This window comes from Lupinus angustifolius, unplaced genomic scaffold (assembly GCF_001865875.1).
Source record: "Lupinus angustifolius cultivar Tanjil unplaced genomic scaffold, LupAngTanjil_v1.0 Scaffold_1_300, whole genome shotgun sequence".
In the NCBI taxonomy this organism is placed as follows: domain Eukaryota; kingdom Viridiplantae; phylum Streptophyta; class Magnoliopsida; order Fabales; family Fabaceae; genus Lupinus; species Lupinus angustifolius.
The window spans coordinates 6,056-13,816 of NW_017715630.1; the positions used below are offsets into that span (position 1 = coordinate 6,056).

The following is a 7,761-nucleotide window of genomic DNA, read 5'->3' on the forward strand; positions in this document are numbered from 1 at the left end:
TCACCTTCTCCTTCATTTTTCCCTTCTAAATGGTTTCATGGTAATCATATGGACATTTCCACACTATATTTGATCTTTCTTGATTATAGTAATAATTTAATAAATAATTCTTGCATTTTTTATGCCTACATCTTAAATTGTATTTGAATTGTTATTGACGTCCATGACTTTCTCTTTCTCTTCCAACTATCTTTCTCTCCCAACAATCTTCTTTTTCTTTGGTTTCATTTCATTCTTGTATTTCATTATGTCTCTTTATTATCGCCATTTTCTTTCTTTTCCAATCATCCTCTTTAAAATGCATTTTTTACTTGTTTTGTAGATCTATTCTAATTTTATAAATATGATGTTTAAAGTACATTTTCCATTGATCTTTTTGTTTATTTTGTAGATCTATTCTTATTTTTATCATTGATTTTTTTGGTTTTTCATATCATAAAATTAAGTTCTTTCACACTATGATATTGTATATATTTAAATTTTGTCAAGTTGAACAATGAGAGACATTGAATTTGAAGCAAATATCAATTTCAAAATAAGAAAATTTTAAGCCCTTTCTTATACTTAGATAAACAATCCACTTTTAACATATATATTCTTATCAATGCAGGAAAAAAATACTATTAATATCAAGTTATTCATGTGAAAATTTTAATACTCGCGAGTTAATTTTGTTAGAGTTAGTGAGAACTTATGTGATAGTGCATCATCCTTTGAATGTGTGTACCAATATCTTATTCTGCATCAAGTTTCTACTATTGACATTGTTTGGATGCCAATATTATAGGCCATGAAGGTCAGTTGATTGCTGGAACTTGAGAATAAAAATTAAAACAAGTAGAAATACACATAATGTACTGTTTATACATGTCAATGTATTGCCGTAACCGAAGAAGATGAATAAAAAATAACCAACTGCTCAATCTCTATATAAAAAAGGTGAAATCACTCGTAAGAAATAAATACTCATACTTCTAGTGTTCTTTCTCTGTAGCTCCTTGTGTGTGTCTAAGTCCTCTTTAGTACCCAGCCAACGCAGTTCAATTCCTGCCCCGAATTTAAGAGAGATCCAGATTCCAACCAAGTTCTCCCATTACGAAAAACAAGTAGTTTCTGCTGAAATTTTATTATAGAGTAGATTTATGATGCATTATGATGGGTCTGATTAATGTTCCCAAATATATTTCACTATCATAGTTTAAAGGAAAAAAGAGGGAAACCAATCTATTTGATATTAATCTTGATGGAGGAACAATCAAAGAGTGAGAGTAACAGAACAAACCCTATAACCCAAACAAAAACGAAGAAGAAGAAGAAGAAAAGCGAGTTTGAATTCTGCAATGTGTGCAATATAAACCATAACCAAGGTCTTAGTCACAAGTATTTTCCTAACCACAAAAATTCCCTTTCCAATTTCCTCTCTCGTTCCCGTAACAAACTCTCTGATCTTCACTTCTTTCTCAATAATCCCATTCCTCTCATTCCCCAACTCGCTTCTCGAAATCGCTTTTGGTGTGTTTTCTAGAACAAAGATGTTGACGAGTTCGATAGTTCTTTTGCCTGGTATGGTTTGTTTAATTGCAAATTTCTTACTGAAAAAAGTTTCGTTTCTTTTGCTTAAAAGTGATATGGGTGAAACTCTGTTAGGGAATTGCCAAACTGTTAAAAAGTGGTTAATTCGGTTATCACCGTTAGGCTATAAATAGACTATTGTAATAGTTAGTTAAAACAGTTTTTTTTCCAAATATAGAAAGTTCATAATTCTCTCTTCTAAACACATTCTCTTGTATTCTTGATCTCAAAGGAATAAGATTGTTCGAATTCTTTTCTTGTGCTCATAAGAATTCCTACCCTTATTCATTCAATTCATCGTTTTCTTCTTGAACTCCTTGAATTCCATAACAACCGTAACAATTGGTATCACGAGCTTTTTTTCTGGGGAATGGCTGAATCCACACTTATGCAAGCTGCTGCACGAGACATAGAAGAAAGGTTGGAGACCAAAATTTCAGAAAAATTGGAGTTACGCATGGCGGAATTGATGTGTTCTTGGCAAAAGTCTATGAATGAATCTATCAAACAGTCAATTGAAGAAGGGCTAAAGCAGAATTCAATATCAGAGGGCTCATCATTCTCAAATAAACATAGCCAGGGGGTCGTGATCCAAACCATTCAACAGGTGATAGAACTAACCCCTTCCACTATGCATGTCATGCACGGTTGTCCAAGATTGACTTCCCTAGATTCGATGGCACCAATGTAAAGGAATGGATATATCAGTGTGAAACATATTTCATGATGGATAATACACCGGAGGATTTTAAGGTGAAATTAGTAATCATGCATTTTGAGGGAAAAACACTTAAATGGCACCATGCATATGTAAGATCCATGTGGGTTAATTCCTTACCTACATGGGGAGAATATGTGAAGACCTTAATTGAGAGATTTGGGGAAGCTTATGATGATCCTATGGTAGAATTGATGAGGTTGAGACAAAAGGGGACCATTATTGATTACCATGAAGAATTTGATGCTATCATCATGAGGTTGGATTTGTTAGAGGATTATATCCTCAGTTGTTTCTTGGGAGGACTAAAGACTGAAGTGCAGATGATGGTCAGAATGTTCCAGCCCCAAACAGTACGAAAAGCATTCACATTGGCCAAATTATACGAGGCTGCTAGTCCCAATTTTCATCCAAATGTGAAATCTAAGGTTAACGTTAGCTTGGGAGGTAGACTCTTGCTTAATTCTAAGTCTTCCTTGGCTACAGGTTCAGAATTGTCGAAAGAAAAGCCAAGATTTAACAAGACTTTGACTCCAGCCTACATGAATGAAAGAAGAGCTAAAGGTTTGTGTTACTTCTGTGATGAGCCATTCACAGCAGAGCATGGCTTAAGCCACAAGAAGCTTCAAATTCACTTACTGGAACTAGATGAGTTAGAAGGAGAGGATGGGGGGCCTAACCAGGATCAAGAATTGATTGTCAAACCAAGTGATGAGCCTCACATCTCTGTTAATGCTTTAACAGGTGTAGCTAGTTTCAGGACAATGCGGGTCATAGGAAGATACCAGAAAAACCCCTACATATCTTGATTGATAGTGGAAGTACTCACAAATTTCTGGATAAACAAATTGCTGAAAAAATTGGGTGCAAGATTGAAGAGCTTAAACATGTCGTAGTCACAGTCGCGGATGGCACAAAAGTCCCTATCTCATCAGTGGTAAGGAACTTTAGTTGGACACTTCAACATAGTACTTTCACTTTAGATGTCATGCTTCTTCCGTTGGGGTGTTATGATTTAGTGTTGGGTATTGAGTGGCTCATCACTCTAGGGGATATCACATGGAACTTTGATAAGCTGACTATGGAATTTTCCTTGCAAGGAAGGAAGCACGTGTTGAGAGGAGCCACGCAAGTGGATTGCAAAACTGTGAGGGCACAAACAATTGAGAAGACTAATTAGAAAGGGGTGCATCTGTCAATGATTCAGGTGGGAGATCAAGAGGGATTCCTCCTACAGTCACTAACTACTCACGCAGAAACAGAGCAGTTGGATCCTTCGATTGGCCAAAGCATGATCACAAAATCCCCTTGATGCATAGTATGGATCCTATGAACAAAAGGCCATATAGGTATGCCAAGGAACAAAAGGATATAATTGATAAGTTGATCCAGGAAATGTTGAAGTCAGGGGTTATCCAGAATAGCACTAGCCCTTATGCAAGTCCAGTGGTTCTAGTTGGGAAAAAGGATGGTTCTTGGAGATTATGTGTAGATTACATGGACCTAAACAAAGGGACAGTAAAAGATAGATTTCGCATTCCTCTAGTTGATGATCTAATGGATGAATTACATGGCTCTAGTATATTCTCCAAGATTGATCTAAGGGCAGGTTACCATCAAGTGAGAATGAGTCCCCCTGATATTCATAAAACTGCACTCAGGACACATAGTGGCCATTTTGAGTATTTGGTAATGCCCTTTGGGCTCACCAATGCACCAGCTACCTTTCAGAGTTTGATGAATTCAGTTTTCAAGGACTTCCTTCGCAAATTCTTCTTGGTTTTCTATGATGACATTCTTATCTACAACAGCACACTAGGGGAACATTTGAGGCACTTGGAGTTGTTTCTTGCAATGATGAGAAAACATCAGTTATTTTCCAAGCATTCTAAGTGCTACTTTGGGGTTAGCAGAATAGAGTACTTGGGTCATTTTATATCTGCTCAAGGTGTGGCTACGGATCCTGCAAAAATCAGTGTAGTGCAGAGTTGGGCTCTCCCTCAAACACTCAAACAATTGAGAGGATTTCTTGGTTTAGTTGGTTATTATAGAAGGTTTGTCAAAGGGTATGGTACTGTTGCCAAGCCACTCACTGAAATGCTGAAAAAAGACAATTTCAAATGGTCTCCTGAAGCTAAAATTGCATTTGAGCACTTGAAGGAATTGCTGACTTCTGCTCCTGTTTTGGCTCTACCCAACTTTGCACAAGAATTCACATTGGAAGTCGATGCATCAGGGCAGGGGGTAGGAGCTGTGTGATGCAGAATAATCATCTCATTGCCTTTATCAGTAGAATGTTGAATCAGCAACAACAAGCACTATCAACATATGAAAAGGAACTAATAGCTGTGGTGTTTGCAGTTCAAAAATGGAGGCACTATCTGCTGAACAAACATTTCACCATAAGGACTGATCATAGGAGCCTTAAATATATACTGGATCAATGACTAACAACTGAGTTTCAGCAAAAATGGTTAGTCAAGCTTATGGAATTTGATTTCTCCATTGAGTATAAGCTTGGAAGGGAAAATATAGTAGCTGATGCTTTATCACAGTTGGAGGGGCATGAATGTCAGGCATTGTTGGTGCATACAATTGATTCAGAATTGTTAGATAGAATCAAGAACACCTGGATCAGTGATGCAAGTCTTCAAAAGGTGATAGTGCAGTTGCAAACAAGATCTACTAAGCATAAACATTATACTTGGGATGGTATAGAATTGAGGAGAAAAAGTAAATTGGTGGTGGGTAAGGATGCTTCTTTGAGGCAGGACTTGTTGCAATGGTTTCATGAGGCTGCACCAGGGGGACACTCAGGCAGAAATGCAACTACAAAGAGGATCAAGGCAGTGCTACACTGGAAGGGTTTGAATAGAGATGTCAAAACCTTCATTCAATAATGCTCTATCTACCAGAGATGCAAGTATGATACAGCTGCTTACCATGAGTTGTTACAACCATTACCAATTCCTAATCAGGTCTGGCAACACATTACCATGGACTTTATTGAAGGGTTGCCAAATTCTCATGGAAAACAAGTAATCTATGTGGTGGTGGATCCCTTAAGTAAGGCTGCTCATTTCATACAACTGGTGCACCCTTATACTGCTAGCATTGTAGCTCACGCCTTCATGGATCATGTCTTTAAACTGCATGGCTTCCCAAGTTCCATCACGAGTGACAGAGATCCCATTTTCATCAGCAGATTTTGGCAAGAACTCATGGCTTTTCAAGGTGTTAAATTGCAACTCTCTACTTCTTATCATCCTCAAACAGATGGCCAATCTGAGGTAGTAAACAGAAGCTTGGAGACTTAATTGAGGTGTATGTATGCTGATACTCCACAACAATGGTCGAAGTGGCTACCATTAGCAGAATGGTGGTACAATACTACCTTCCACACTTCTATACAAGCTACTCCTTATGAGGTGGTTTATGGACAACCTCCCCCAACTTACTTGCCATACTTACCTGGGGAATCAAAGGTGCAACTACTGGATAGAAGTTTGGCAAAGAGGGAAGAAATGTTGAAGGTCCTTAAATTCCATCTTAGAAGGGCCCAAGACCGAATGAAGCAACTAGCTGATAAAAGTAGGAGTGATAGGCAATTCAATGAAGGAGACTTGGTTTATGTCAAGCTACACTCTTACAAATAGATTTCAGTAGCAGCTAGAGTAAATGAGAAGCTTGCACCGAAATATTTTGGGCCTTTTCCAATCATCAGCAAGGTAGGGGCAGTGGCTTATAAGGTTCAGCTTCCAGATCATGCTAAAATTCACAATGTCTTTCATGTTTCTCAACTCAAAAAACATGTGGGACAGGCTATTGCTTCTTCAGATATTCCTTCGAATTCAGAAGAGGTTTTGATGGCCAAGGAACCTGAGCTTATCTTGGACAGAATCACGGTTAAAAGGAAGGGACAAGCAATAACTAAGGTTTTGGTAAAGTGGAAACACCAATTAATTGAAGATGCTTCATGAGAATTCTAATTTGATCTTTGCAAAAAATTCCCAGATTTTCATCCTTGAGGACAAGTATGCTTTCAAGGGAAGGGCATTGATATGGGTGAAACTCTATTAGGGAATTGCCAAACTGTTAAAAAGTGGTTAATTTGGTTATCACCGTTAGGCTATAAATAGACTATTGTAATAGTTAGTTAAAACAGTTTTTCCAAATATAGAAAGTTCATAATTCTTTCTTCTAAACACATTTTCTTGTATTCTTGATCTCAAAGGAATAAGATTGTTCGAATTCTTTTCTTGTGCTCATAAGAATTCCTACCCTTATTCATTCAATTCATCGTTTTCTTCTTGAATTCCTTGAATTCCATAAAAACCGTAACAAAAAGTGAAATTGATGTTGGATGGTTCGTGTGGCAGTGGTAATGCGATTCATCATCTAGCGAGTTTTGAACACGTGAAGAATTTGAAGCACTTTTTCTGGAAATATGGTGGTGTCGTTGATCAGTTGAATGTTTTTACCGTTTCTGTTTCTGATGATGATTTAGCTAAGGTGATCTATAAAATATATTTATTTATATTCAATCTTATTTTAGAAACTAAATACACACTTTAGTTGCTAAGGAAATATCAGTCCTGTGGACCTGAACTTTGTCACCACCGATATTAAATGTTGGTCAAATTTGCCCTCAATAAGACTAATGTATCCCACAAATTAGGCATTTTTGTTCATGAAAATGGTCAATTTGACCAACATTTGAGGTTCTCAGTATCAAGTTAGGGTTTTCATTTCTCGGGTCTAATTTGGGGTTGATGTTTTTCTTAGTGGCTAAAGCAAAAGTGGATATTTACTCTATTATATGTTATTTTTAGACAAAAATAAAAAAAGGAAATTGCATGATTCAGAATGTAATTGTTGATTGGTTGTCATTACTTTGTGAGTGTAGTGGCAGAAGAGGTGTATGGCCTTAAAAATGAAGTTGTGTCGTCTAGTGAGGGATGTTGCGGCAGAGCTGTTATTGGACCTTCAAGTGATATCCATAACCAACAAAACAATGAAAATATTAATAGTTTTGATAATGTTTATTTCCATTCTGTGAAATCACATCCTTCAAATGGTGTTTTGCCTTTACAATGCTATACAAATGGGTATTCAGGTATCCTATTCAGGTCTCTCCAGAGTTGGCAATGCTGGCCTGTTAGATAACAATGTTGCAGAAATTTGCAGGTATACATATCTTGTCTATTGAAATGCCATTTAGTATTCTTTACAGCTATTATTCACATCGGATATGGTAAACACAAATGCTACACACATCAGTTTACATCCACACAGCTTCACCATCTAATTGCAAGTGGGCCCACCCCATTTTCTTCACACATACACTTTGATTCTACCACATAAGCATATATGAGAGAGATGCGTGAGATTGATGTGTCATTAGCATTTTTCTTTGTTGAAGTCCATTCTTATATTCGCTGTGCCTTATTGTGTTTCAGTTGAAACGGGAA

The 7,761-nt window shown here is 37.0% G+C and overlaps 1 pseudogene; it reads left to right on the top strand.

Moving 5' to 3' along the window:
- Window positions 1-1,198: 1,198 nt before the first annotated feature.
- Window positions 1,199-7,445, top strand: LOC109336893 (annotated as a pseudogene).
- Window positions 7,446-7,761: the final 316 nt, after the last annotated feature.